This window comes from Eptesicus fuscus, chromosome 23 (assembly GCF_027574615.1).
Source record: "Eptesicus fuscus isolate TK198812 chromosome 23, DD_ASM_mEF_20220401, whole genome shotgun sequence".
NCBI lineage: Eukaryota > Metazoa > Chordata > Mammalia > Chiroptera > Vespertilionidae > Eptesicus > Eptesicus fuscus.
Window position 1 is genome coordinate 23,051,135 of NC_072495.1, and position 13,063 is coordinate 23,064,197.

Sequence of the window (13,063 nt, forward strand, 5' to 3'; positions counted from 1 at the left end):
AGAGGTTGCTCACAGACGCCCGCTGAGAAGCAGCCAAGCTGGGGTCCAAGATCCGGACCCGGGCAGCCAGCTCCGGCACCGGCTCCAAATGGCCGCACTGCCTCTGCAAGAGAAGCTTTTCAGGAAGAGCAGGTGCAGAAGGTTCCGGGCTAGGCTGCTTCCCGGACCCCCGCCCGTTCGGTCTTCGTTCACTAAATGCTCATGAAACACGGGAAGGTGCCAGGTACCACGCTCAGGGCTGGGGACCGAGAGCAGATGAGACGGCGCGGCCTCTGGCCTCCAGGAGCTCATGTCCCAGCAGGGGATGCAGTGGTGCACAAGCCATGGCCAGACCGCGATGACGGCTTGCAAACAAATGAGCCGGACACCGTGAGAGGGATCAAGCAGGGGATGGAGGCGGTCAGGCAGGGCGGGCCTCTCGGAGGAGGTGACATCCAAGCCAAGACCTGGATGAGCAGCAGCTGGCCATGTGATGATGTGCGGGAAGGGCGGTCCAGGAGGAGGACACCCAGGGTGCAAAGACCCCCCCCACCCCAAGAGGGAGAGGTGTGGGTGTTCAAGAGCCTGAAAGGAGGCTGCTGGGCTGAGGGGAAGAAGGGGGAAGAGGGGGGCTGCTGCCAGGCAGGTCCTTGGGGGACAAGGGAAGGAAATGGGCATCCTCAGAGGGCAGCCCTTGGAAAGAGGGCCTGCAGGAGGGAAGGCGGTGGGTCGGCCTGAAAGCTCGGGCTGGTGTCCTGGAACTGTGGGAACGGGGGAGGGCATGACTTAGGATGTGAATTCTGACCCTGACCCTGTGCTCCTCACCCCTCCCAGGCACTGCTCATCAAGACGCTAGCGTTTCTGCGAGAACTCCTTAGATAGGGGGTTGTTGGAAAGCAGGGCCTCCCAGCCCGCCCCCCCCCCCGCCCCTTCTCCCGTCACCTCACGTGACAGATCTGCCCTCCTCCCTGGTTTACTCTCAAGGCCCTTCCATTATGCAGCCGACGCCCACTCAAAAGATGCAGACTCAGATGCTGGACACTCAGCCAGCCTCTGCCCACACCAGCCTTCTCCGCCTCGCCCCTGCTGTGTTCCTGAGAATCAAAGTCAGGGCTTGAGGTCTCTGGGCATTCGGGGAGTCAGGCGGACTTGAGTTCAAATCTCAGCTCTGCCACTTCCTGGGTGGCTGTGTGAGCTTGGGCAACAGGCTCTACTTCTCTGAGCTTCGTCTGTAAAATGGGTCTAAGAGTGTCAATATCAAAGATTAGTCATGAACACTGAACGACCCCAAAGACTTAAGCATGTGCCTGGCACACGGGAAGCACTGAGCAGTTTCTATCCTAACAACTGGTCATCCATTTATTCTAACATTTAATGAGCAACTACTATGTGCCAGGAACTGGGTTATGGAGCTCAGAGACACAGCCTCATTCCCAGGTCCTCACACATCGCAGACCCGCACCTGGGAGGGGGGATGGGTTTTACTGAGCAGGAGGAGGCAGCCCTCGGTGGAGTTCTGAGCAGCAGCGGGCAGGTGAAGTCTGGGCAGCCAGGCCGGGAAGGGGGAAGAGTGTTCCTGGCAAAGGGAACAGCCAGTGCAAAGTCACAGGCAGGAAGAGCCCGCATGCCTGGGAGCTGCCGGCAGCCTGGGGAGCGGTGCAGGGCGTGGAGGGAAGGGGATGGGGAGACGGCATGCCCCTTTGAACATCAGGTCCAGCCAAAACCACCGCGGGACCCGGCCTGCCGCTGGACCAACCCAGCCGTAGGGCCCGCTCGGCCTGGGGCCTCCGTAAAGCGAGAGGAAAAGGCACTCCCCGGCCGGGTCGAAGCTGATGAAAGGCCGAGGCATTTCCTGGCCACGTGGCTTCGGGAGAGTCACTTCCTCCATCTCAGCCGCAGTTTCCTCCGCTGCCAAGGGCTGGGTCCCCGACCTCGAAGGTGCTGGGAGGTTCTAGAAGCGACTGACAAAGCAAAGCTGAGTCTCCTCCCGGGGCCTCTGGGCTCTGAGCTGCAGAAAGTAGCTGGGGCACCCCGCTCCAGAAACGTGCTGCTGACAATGCGGGGTACAGGGGAGCCCAGAATTCAGGAGCTGGCTACTTTCAGGGGGTGGAGGGGAGGCTGGGCAGGACATAAAGCCACTTAGAAATCTGCCCAAGGCCCTCAGCCTCCTCAGGTGCTCACGGCCACGCTCCATGCTCGCTGACACCCTGACACCCAGACTAGAAGGCTGCGGATGATGAAGACTTCAGTGTCAATACCCCTGGGGAGCTGTCAGTCCCGTGTTAGCCTGCATTAGCATAACCACCCTTCTTTCCTGACACTTAGTAATGGGGAGAGAGAGAACGGAGCGCTCAGGGAACAGATGGCAAATGCGGGGAGGGGGGGTGAGGAGAGAGGGAGAAAAGGGGATAATCTGGGGAATTCTCTCCAGAAAGGCAAGGTGAGTGTGCAAGGCCCTGTGCGCGTGCATGTGTGTGCACAACAGTCCGCCTCCCCGGGGGGACACGCGTCATGACCCCCCGCGGATACCGAACCGCGGATACACCGTTTCTCCTGTAATACCAACCGGGGATGAAGTTTGAGTGACGTGTGCGCTTTGGGGCCATTAAGTAAAATAGGGGTCCCCTGAACACAAGCACCGTGACAACCAAATGGTAACCAAATGGCTACTGACGGGGGGGGGGGGGGTGCCCAGCGTGGAGATGCTGGACAAACGCATGATTCACACCTGCTACTCGGGACGGCCCACAGTTAAAAACTGATCCATTGTTTCTTTCTGGAACTTTCCATCTCATATATTCGGACCGCGTTGACTGCACGTAAATGAAATCACAGAAGGTAAAACCAGGGGCTGGGGGGGACTCCTGTCCTTTGCAGCTTGTTTGGGGTTAGAAGTGATCTGGATGCTAAAGACCGGGGGGTGGGGGGGAACCCTGGGAGAGGGACAGAGAGAAGACGAGAAATGTTAGCCGCTCACCCGCTTTGCTGAATACCAATCGCTCACCTGCAACAGCACTCTGAAACTGGCCGGCGTGTTGTGTTTTTACGCTCCCTGAGCGGGCATGGCGCTACGGCTTTTCCCAGTCACCTACCAGGATCCCCTCCAGCCTCTGGGGTGGGGATGCCTCCCGCCAGGCTCAGCGAGAGGCAACCTGCCCCAGGGCCGGGGGGCAGAGGAGCAGGCACTGAGCTGTCCCTGACCTTGGCCAGCCCCCAGCAAGAGGCCACCTCTGCCACCCGAGCAAACAGCTCAACGCAGGCAGCTCGGACGGGAGCGGAGGACAGCAAAGGCCTGGAGGGGGGGGGCTGGGGAGCAAAAGCGGGTGACTTGGCCGCCGGCCCCCCACAAAGCACAGGCAGCTTCCTGGGCACCCAGAGCCACTCCAGGAGGGGCCAGTGGGCGTCGCCCAGGAACCGGGCCTGTCCCCACCCCACCAGACTCCCTCAGGGGAGGGGTCCCCGCGTCCTGGCAGGGAGGAGGGTGGGTAAGAGCTACAGCTCGGGGTTCAAATCCTGCTTCTGCCACTGGCCAGTTGGTGACCAGACAAGGGACTTCATTCCGAACTCCCGCTTCCTCCTCCAAAAATAAGAGATAATGACAGCCTTCCTGCGGAGCTATTATGAGGCAGGGAACGGCGTGGGTGCCGGGAGCACACAGCAGCACCAGCCTGGGACAATGGGACGCGGGCTTTGGGGCCTGGCCACCCCCCCGGGGGCTTTGCCGAGCCCCCAAGAATGGAGGCTGGGGTGTGGGTGCCTGTGCCTAGGACTGCCCCAAGAGGAGCTGGGACTCGGGGGACCAGGAGCTGCACCCACTCCCTGGGCACTCCCATCCCTGGACTGCAGCCTAGGGCGCGCTCGCCACGGCTGCCCGCCCGCTGACCCCTGGGGTGATGCTGCATTAGGGCCGGTGTGTGGAGAGGGGGATGGGGGTTCCCCGAAGGCACCGACAGTGACTGCGGGGAAACACTCTGGGGGAGCTGCAGTGCAGGGGAGACCGTCTGGGCCCCGGATGTCACGGCTGGGCCGGACCTTGCCTGGACCTCCAGGGGTGAACTGGCTCGCTTCTCAGGCAGAGAGGCGGGAGCTGGGAATCTGCGCTGAGGCGCTGCTGCTCGGGGAGCCCTGAGTCTCTGCCAACCCATTTTACTGACAGGGCAACTGAGGCCCACCAGGGGCAACCACTGCAGAATCAATCCCAGCTAAGTCTGAGCGTCACCTTCCCTCCTCCGGTCCATTCCAGGAGGAGGGGGTGGGTAAGAAAGAAGCTCTGCAGTTGGATGACTCCCTGCCCACACAGACTGTCACTGCTCTGAGCCTTGGTTTTCCCCTTCTGTAAAATGGGCTGTTGGGAGGTTTCGATAAGAACAGCGAGTCCTCAGACATCTCAGCTGTTGTTTCATTTGTGCCAGGATGGAAATAAACTGGGGGAGGCTGTTCCCCATTTCTGTCCTTTCTCCCTATGCCCATTCCTCGCTTCTATACAGTTTTTTTTGAAATACCAGCCTAATGAGCACAGCTAAGCCCAGATGGTGAAGGGTTCCCAGGTGTAACCACAGCAACCAGCCCCCAGCCTCCAGGCTACAGAACACACAGGCCCGGCCCTGCGGCCTCGGGTGGCCGATAATGGGAGGCCTGCCTCTTGGAACAAATACAAACAATTAGGGAGAAGGTGCTTGAGGCATTCCAGGGCGGAGGGGAGGGGGCGGAGGGAGGCGGGATGGCTCGGCCCAGCTGCTCTCAGGAGCCCTTGAAATGCCTGGAGCCGGGGAGGAGGCCGGAGGCGGGCAGGCAGCGTGCAGCTGAAGGGCCCTCTCAGGGCTAAGGGACAGGCTGAGCCTCAGCCACCAGGGCCACGTGTCCGAAGTGAGCACCACCCACGCGTGGGCATTTGAGTTTAAAGTCAAAGGAGAGAACATTTCAAGTTCAGCTCCTGTGTGCCAGCCACAGGGTGGCCAGGCGCAGGTGTAGAATGGGCGCGGGGAGGGGCGGGGGGCAAAGCCGGCCCTCCCACCCCTGGCCTGTTGCTGTATGGCCTAGGCCAGTGGTCGGCAAACTCATTAGTCCACGGAGCCAAATATCAACAGGACAACGATTGAAATTTCTTTTGAGAGCCAAATTTTTTTAAACTTAAACTCTATAGGTAGGTACATTGTTATTAACTTAATTAGGGTACTCCTAAGCTGGCCTTTGCTAAAAACTCAAGGGGCCAAAGAGCTGCATGTGGCTCGCGAGCCGCGGTTTGCCGACCACTGGTCTCGGAGCTAAAACAGGCTTTTAAATTTCAGGGAAAGAAGAGACGAGAAGGGGGAGCGGAGAAAGGGGGAGAGGAGGGAAGAAAGAGAAGCAGCAACAAAAACTCCATGTGATGCACAAAACCTGAAGGACTTCTCTCTGGACATTTTAGGAAAGGTCCGTGGGCCGCGGGGTAGGCCATCCCATCCCTCGCACTGATTTCTGTGGGACAGCGCCGACTTGGAAGGCAAAGGCGAGGCCTGGGGAGGGGGGGGGGTCAATGAGCCCCCTTTTTCTTATAGAAGAAACGTAAGCATTCATTATGCTCCACTGCATATTCAACACCGGGCCGAGGGCTTTCCATGCCCTCCCTCGTTTTACCCTCACAACAGCCCTGGTGGGCGGGGGAGGGCAAAGGTCAGGTGCGTGCCAGCTGAGCAAGACTGCGAAGGAGTGAATGCCTAATCCACCGAACCAAGAGGCACATGGAAACCACAGGCAACCAAACAAAAAGACAAGAAGGAAACTGACGCAAAATGCCACCGGGGTCGGCGAGGATGTTTTGCTCCTCAGCACAAACCGGCGTGGTGTTGTCATACTGTCTTTCTACACAATAATAACATGACTAGTATTTTAAAAAGTATAGTAGGAACTCAAATCCCAGTAGGGACTCCACGGGCTACTGACTTACCCACTCTGAGCCTCAGTCTCCTCATCTGTAAAATGGGGATGACGACAATGCGCATATGGCACCGGGGCCCTGGGAATGTGGCTGCGAAGGAGGAACCAGCCTCAGAGGAGCGCTGGGAGCTGTAATAAGTCAGCGCCTGCCGCAGCGGGTGCTATTTACATGCTGGCTTTCGTTTTCTAATTTCATCCTCGGTGGAAACTTTTGTGTCTTATCGTCACCAGAGAGGGAGAGCGGTGAGAGAGAAACATCCATCAGCTGCCTCCTGCTTGTGCCCCAGCTGGGAAGGAACCAGCGACCTCTTGGTGCCCGGGACGCCGCCCCACCAGCTGAGCGCCCAGCCAGAGCTGTGGAAAGTTTGCAGGTGGGGATTTTCATTCCCATCCGAGAGGCGAGGGGACCGAAGCTCTGAGAACTGAGTGGTTAGAAGCCTCACAGCTACAAGAGGAGAAGCCCGTTCCCATTCCTGGCTCTGCCCCCAGCGGATCTCCGTGGACCTGTCATGGGGCTCATCACGTGGGTGCGGCAGGAGGGGGGAGGGAGCTTTGCTCGCTTTTCCCACTGACCCTGGGAAGGGGGGGGGCGCTGTTCAATCTTCACGATCCTTTTAGACCCACATTCATTCATTCCACACGTGTTTACTGAGCGACTACTATGTGCCAGGACACGACGAGCAGCCGACAAGGCCCCTGCCTCTGGAGCTGACCCTCTAGTGGGAGCAAAACCGCAGCACGCGAGCCAGGAAGACGCCTGTGACAGGTGACAGATGTTCGGAAGGAAATGCCCGGGGGAGGGGGGGGCGGTCATGCCACAGGAGGTCACAGAACCAGGTGACATTTACACTGATACCCACCGATTTGGGCTCAAACGCATTTGAACGTCTAACTCAGCATAATTTCTCCGAGCTCAGCAGACAGAGGTTTGTTTCCAAGATGGGGGGTGGGGGGGGTGGGGGGAGGGCTGGAGCACACGCACCAGCGAAAGGGCAGGTCCCTCACGGACAGAGTGGCCTGGGAGGGGGGCCCGGTGCATGTACCCAGCGCAGCTATGGGTCCTGCCAGCCCTCCCCTCGGGCACCAGCTCCCACACATTCCATCGCCATGGTGGCCATCCACCAATGGAGCCCCACTGACCCCGGCTGACCTCACCATCCCAAGCCCCAACCTGCGGGTGCAGAGCTGGGGAGACCAGGGATCTCTCCGGCAGGGCCCCTGGGGGTGAGACCCCTGACCACGGGAGGGAAGCCAGCTAAGAAAAGCCTGCCGGACTCACAGGCGAGAGGAAGAGAGAAAGAGTGATTCCGAGGCCTGGATGCGCCTGGGCTTAAAAGCGTGAGGAGGGACTCCAGAGGGATGCGGAGAGACAGGCGGCAGCGGCCTTCAGAGCAAGCTCGCACTTAGCACTGCTGGACGGAGGGACCGCGCTAAGGATTTCCATCGTTGAGTTTTGTGCCCACAGCCACCCCCAATCACCCCATTCCACCCTCCCTCCCTCCGTATTAACCCTCCATTTACTGGGGCTCAGAGAGGTGGGGTCACCTGCCCAAGGCCACACAGCTGGGAAGCAGGGAGCCAGTAGGAAAATCCGAGTCTTTCTCGCCCTCTCTCCACACTGCCCATACTCCTAGATCCAGGACCTCTTTCCTCACTTGCTTTGCATTTTTAAAAAATATATTTTATTGATTTTTCACAGAGAGGAAGGGAGAGGGATAGAGAGAAACATCGATCAGCTGCCTCCTGCACACCCCCTACTGGGGATGTGCCTGCAACCAAGGTACATGCCCTTGACTGGAATCGAACCTGGGACCTTTCAGTCCGCAGGCTGATGCTCTATCCACTGAGCCAAACCAGTCAGGGCTGCTTTGCATTTTTTACCTAAAAGGATTTAAAGCAGGACCAAAATCCTGCTCCCCCGCCCAGAGACTGGGTATCCTGAGCTACTCTGGGCGGCTCTCGGAGCCTCAGTGCTCTCGTCTGAGAAATGGGACTAACACCTGGAGGAAAGAAGTGGGAGGAACTCCCGAGCTCCCATCAGGCCTGGCACAGAGCCAACAGGCAACACTGTCAGCCCTGAACATTCTGATCCCTGCGGGGCGGGGGTGGGGGGGGGGTGGGGGGAGCGGTCGCGACCTGTGTAGAGAGCCGAGGGCTCTGACCCAGGACGGGGACTCTGGTCTGTACGCAGCCTGAGAGCAGCCCGAGGCAGCCCTCCCAGGAGGGCCCGCGGCTGCGTTCCAGGAAAGACTCCTTACAAAACCAGGCCGCGGGCAGCGCTCGGACACGCCCACGGAATTAAACGCACGGGGTTTCTGTGAGACCGCGTGTATTCTGGTTCTGAGTCCTAGATCAGAAGGGCAAGGAGGACTCGTGGCCTGCCTTTGGTGGGCGAGAGAAAAATGTACAACTCGGGAAAACAAATCATTGATTAACACATACACACACACACGCGCACAAACACACACACACACGCAGGCACACGGAGTCGTCTGCCATCGAGGAAAGAGGCTTGTGTGCACCTGGCACTTTATTTATGTTCGGCCCCTAACCACCACCTGGGTAGGCACTGTTATCAGTCATGTGACAGAGGAGGAAACCAGCTCAGAGCCGGGAAGTGCGAGCCCGAGGCCACACAGCCGGGAACTGACTGCGCCTGAACTGGAACCCAGGTCTCTGATGCCAGAACCCAAGCTCTTAACCAGCCCCTCAGCCCCTCCTCTGCCCACTGCGCAGTGGGGAAGCTGAGGGCATGCAGCTGCTCCGGGCAGTGACCGGCTCCCACTCCGGCCCCATCTCCCAACCTCGCCCCTAGCACCTGGCTCAGCCCTGGCTCAGCCCTGGCTCAGCCCTGGCTCTCGGCTTCCTGCTCGGGAACACATGGGACCCCTCCTGCCGGGTTAACAATGCAAACAGGAAGGGCCCAGAGTGACCTTTGGGCCAGGGCTTCCTGCGCCTGCCACACACACACACAGACACCCACCCACACACGCACGCACACACACACACACCCCTCCCGGCCTCCATTCTTCTGCCCAGAAGCTGCCAGAAATGGGGGAAGCTCACTGGGGGAGGAGTCCGCACACCTGGCTTGGAGTCCCGGTTCCCTGATCACTAGCAGTGACACCCTGGAGGGAGAGGGGAGAGGGGAGAGGGGAGAGGGGAGAGGGGAGAGGGGAGAGGGGAGAGGGGAGGGGGGAGGGGGAGGGGGGAGAGGGGAGGGGAAGGGGTTAACCAAACTTCTCTGGGCCTCGCTTTCCCACCTGTGACATGGGGATGCTCACAGCAGTGGCGAGGTTCCATCAGTGACCTGACACACAGCACTCAGACCAGAGCTTCATTATAACTATGTCATTGCTTCCCTTCAAGGTTTTCTCCAACTTACAAGTGCATCAGAGTCTCCTGAAATGACTGAAAGACCCAGCCCCAAGTATTTCGACTGACTGAGACGTTATGGAATGGGGCCCAGGGATCTGCATCGCCAAGTATGGCCGCCCCTCCCTCGCTCCCCCCCCCCCCCCCCCCCTATGCAATACTGCGGAGGGCCCTGAGTTCAGCATTCAGGGGCTCCTGGCCAGGCCGAGGGAAGGCAGTGCTCGCAGACTATGGGGTAAGAGCTGGACGGGCCCGGTGCAATCTGGCCTCGGCACTGGCCAGCTGCTGTGATCTTGTGCTGACCACTTCTCTCTGGGCCGCTCTCGCCTCCTCTGCAGAATAGGGGTGCAAACAGCACCCACCTGGCTGGCTCCTGAGGCTGGCACAGGGCATGCGCTCAGTGACGTTAGCCACGATTGGGTACTCTTATCTCTGAGGAGTGTCGCAACAGTCACGGGAGAGGCAGACGATCCACAGAGGGGTGGGTGCCCGGATGGAGGACATGCAGGGGGCTGTGGGAGCACCTGCGTGGGCAGGCTAGGGTGGCCCAGTGCCACCCCCAATGGACAGACAGACACCACGCCAGAACTGCGCCCAGCAACTGCCGACCTCCCCGAACTCCCATGAGAGAGAGAGCTCCGCTCTGACCAGGCCACAAATAAGAGACGCAAACGGGAGGTGGCTGCCCACGGGGTGCAGGGTGGCATCGGACACACGTCTCACCAGCTCTTGGACTCTGTGTCGTGGGCCCCTTGGTGAAACCTATGGGTCCCTCCCCAGAATGTTCTAGAGGGTCCCAGACGATTATAAGGACACCAATTAGAGCAAAATCTGGCTAAGAACACGGGTAAAAAATGCTGTGATAAAGGAACCCATATGGCCCTTTATTAGAGCAATAAATTAGAGGATGAGGACTGCAATTCGCATGGATCTGTAGCAACTGAAATGTGATATCAAGATACATGTAGTTTCTCCTGGAGAGCAGGCCCCGCTGCGGCGATCTGGCACCTACACCGCCACCGGGAGGAGGTTTTAATTGAGTCAATAAAGATGTCACTTTCCCCATCCCAATTCCGGGGTGGCAGGGGGAAGGGGGGGCGGGTCAGGGATCCACAGACCCAAGGAGCTGCACTCAGGAGGGGTCTGGGCTCCCGTTCCCGCCCATTCCTGCCTATGTCCTCTCTCCACCACCAAGCACAAGGCAGCAGCGGTTGTACAAGGGAGAGCTTGACGGCATGTTCCGGAGTGTGAGTTAAGCGTCTGATGTTATTTAAAAGCAGGAGACAACAGAACTATTATGAAAGAAGCCAGGTGCCCACCCATGCTGGCATCACGCCAGCATGTGACCTTGGATATTAAGTCAGAAGTGAGTGGGAGGGCACCAGGGACCACAGTGGGGTGACTCTGGCCCCAGACGCTGCACACTCGGCTTCGGGGGGCGGGGGGGGGGGGTAGGGAGCAGAGCAAGGCTCAGCATCAGTCACCAGCGGTGGGCGAGAGAAGGCTCAGGGAGGCAGACAGGACCCCGTGTGCGGCCAGCCGGCCTGGGTGCGGCCTGCCTCTGCTCCAGACCCCTAACAGAGTCCTCCCTTTCTCTGGGCCTCAGTGGCCTCATCCATCAAATGGGGCCAGTAATTCTTCCCAGCAAGGCTGCTGGGAGGGCTGAGGTGGAGGCTTCACCGAGATGCATTGCAGGGATTTGAGAAATACTGGTATGTGCCAGTTAGAAGTCAGCAATGGGGGCAAGAGGGCAGGGAAAGGAGGTCGACAAGGAACAGACTGTGCCTGGCCTTGAATGCCAAGTACGGAGCCTGGGGCTGCCTGTGGCATCGGGAAATTGTGAATGCCGGTCGGGCGGTGCAAGGCTCTTAGTGTCTCGGAACCTTAGGGTCTTCTCTCCTTGGCTAGCACCAATCTCACTTGCCCGCCTCAAAGACACAGGGCATCCTGAGAACACGAGAGGTGAGGCGCATGGCCAGGTGGCCCAATGGTTAAGGCATGGGAGGAGGGCTCGGGAGGGGCTACGGACATGTCCACGGCTGCCTCTGCCAACAAGGACTGGCCATGAGACCTGGGGCCAGGTAACTTCAACAGCCTCAGTTTTCTCATCTGTAAAATGGGGCTGAACTGCCTACCTCAGAGGGTTGCTGGGATAACTGTTAAGTGCTCCGGGCAGGACCCAGCAGGAGAAGGATTTCAGTAAATGCCAGCTATTCATTTAGCATCATCTCTAATTAGACATTCTAGTTAAATATTCATGGCACAACATTTACAGACCTGGATCCATGTGTAAAAAAGGATTCATGAACCTGAGGGATACCTGGGCTGAGATGTTAGGTGATAAATAGGCTATCCGATCCCCTTCTGGTCAATATTGATGGAAAAAATACTCAGAAAGGTACACCCTGAAAGGCGAAGTGAGCTTCACGTCTTTCTCCCCCACTCCCTGACCTACAGGGCTAGACATCAGCGGTTTGATGCGAAATAAAGGAGAAATGAAATCAGGCGATTTCTAGGTTTGTTACATAATTTCAGGACCTTGAGTGCCGGGACACAGCACCAGCCTTGGAACAGCCTGGGAGCCTCGGAGAAAGCCTGGTGCGAGCCCCGAGGACAGTCCGGCCAAGGGTACAGGGCAAGGTCACGGAGCAGCCCGCGTGGCCTGGCCCCCTCTCTGCAGGCAGCGGGCTGGTTCCTCCTCCCCAGAAGACGAGGGAGACCGGCCTCCTTTCAAAGTCTGGCTCCGGAGTCAGGGTGCGGCTCCGGGCTGGGCCATGGCTCTGTGGCCTTGGGCCAGACACTTACCCTCTGTGGGCATCCGTCCCCTCAGGTGTAAAACCAGAGTTTGCTTCTGCAGCAGCTGCAGATGGCTTTTGTAAAAATTAAGTGTAAGGTAATGCACTTATCACTGTGCCGGGCAAACAGCGGGCGCTCCCATTACTACTAGTATTCCTATTATTAATATTTGAAATCTGGCTCTGTCGTGAAGAATCTTTGGTAGGCCATGGCATGCTAATCCAGGGGCACAGAGAGGAGATTTAGTCTTGGGTACTAGGGAGCCATGGCACGTGCTTGAGCTGAAGCAGCAGAGTACAATGCTGAGGCTGTACAGGGCTGGCAGCCAGTGCCCGCCTACAGGGACAGACTGTGCCAAGGGCCTCCATCGTATCTCCACAGCCTCGGCCGTCCTCCCATTGCACTGCAGCTGGGCAAAAACACAGCACAACTCCCACAGGCTATCCTCCTGCCCCTTCCGGCCTTGCCTGTTTCCTTGGGGCCAGCTGGGCTGGTGAACTTCAGGCGATCAAGAAGCGGTGGGATTTGAAACAAACCACGATGGCCTCGGACCACAGGTGTGATGACCAGGAGGCCAGATGCCTGGCAGGGACGGGGGGGGCACATGGCGGCAAAGGAGACGTGGCCCCTCCTTCAGAGCCGGGAAGACTGGTTTCCTCCTACTTTGCTGTGTGACCTTGGGAAAGTGTCTCCCCCTCTCTGAGCTCCAGCTGGCCCAATGCAAAGAGGTTCTTAGAACTGCTTCCACAGGCTTAGGGGCTGCCACAGGGGCGCAGCACAGTACAACAGCCATGCTGTCCTCTGGCTGTGCCCATTGCGTGCCAGGCACTATGCCAAACACTTCAGGTGTGTGTTTTCCTTAAACCCTCAGCTTAGAAGTAACTGGGTCCTTCTACCATGCCTTTGTTTTTTTGTAAATCCTCACCCAAGGAGATGATTTTTTTTTTTTTTTAATTTTAGAGAGAGAAGAAGGGGGAGAGAGAAAGGGAATCGAACC

At 58.4% G+C, this 13,063-nt stretch overlaps 1 protein-coding gene across 7 annotated transcripts in view; it reads right to left on the minus strand.

Moving 5' to 3' along the window:
- TPST2 (tyrosylprotein sulfotransferase 2) overlaps positions 1 to 13,063 on the minus strand; it is a 42,793-nt gene that overhangs the window by 14,073 nt on the left and 15,657 nt on the right. The gene's annotated exons all lie outside the window — the stretch shown is intronic.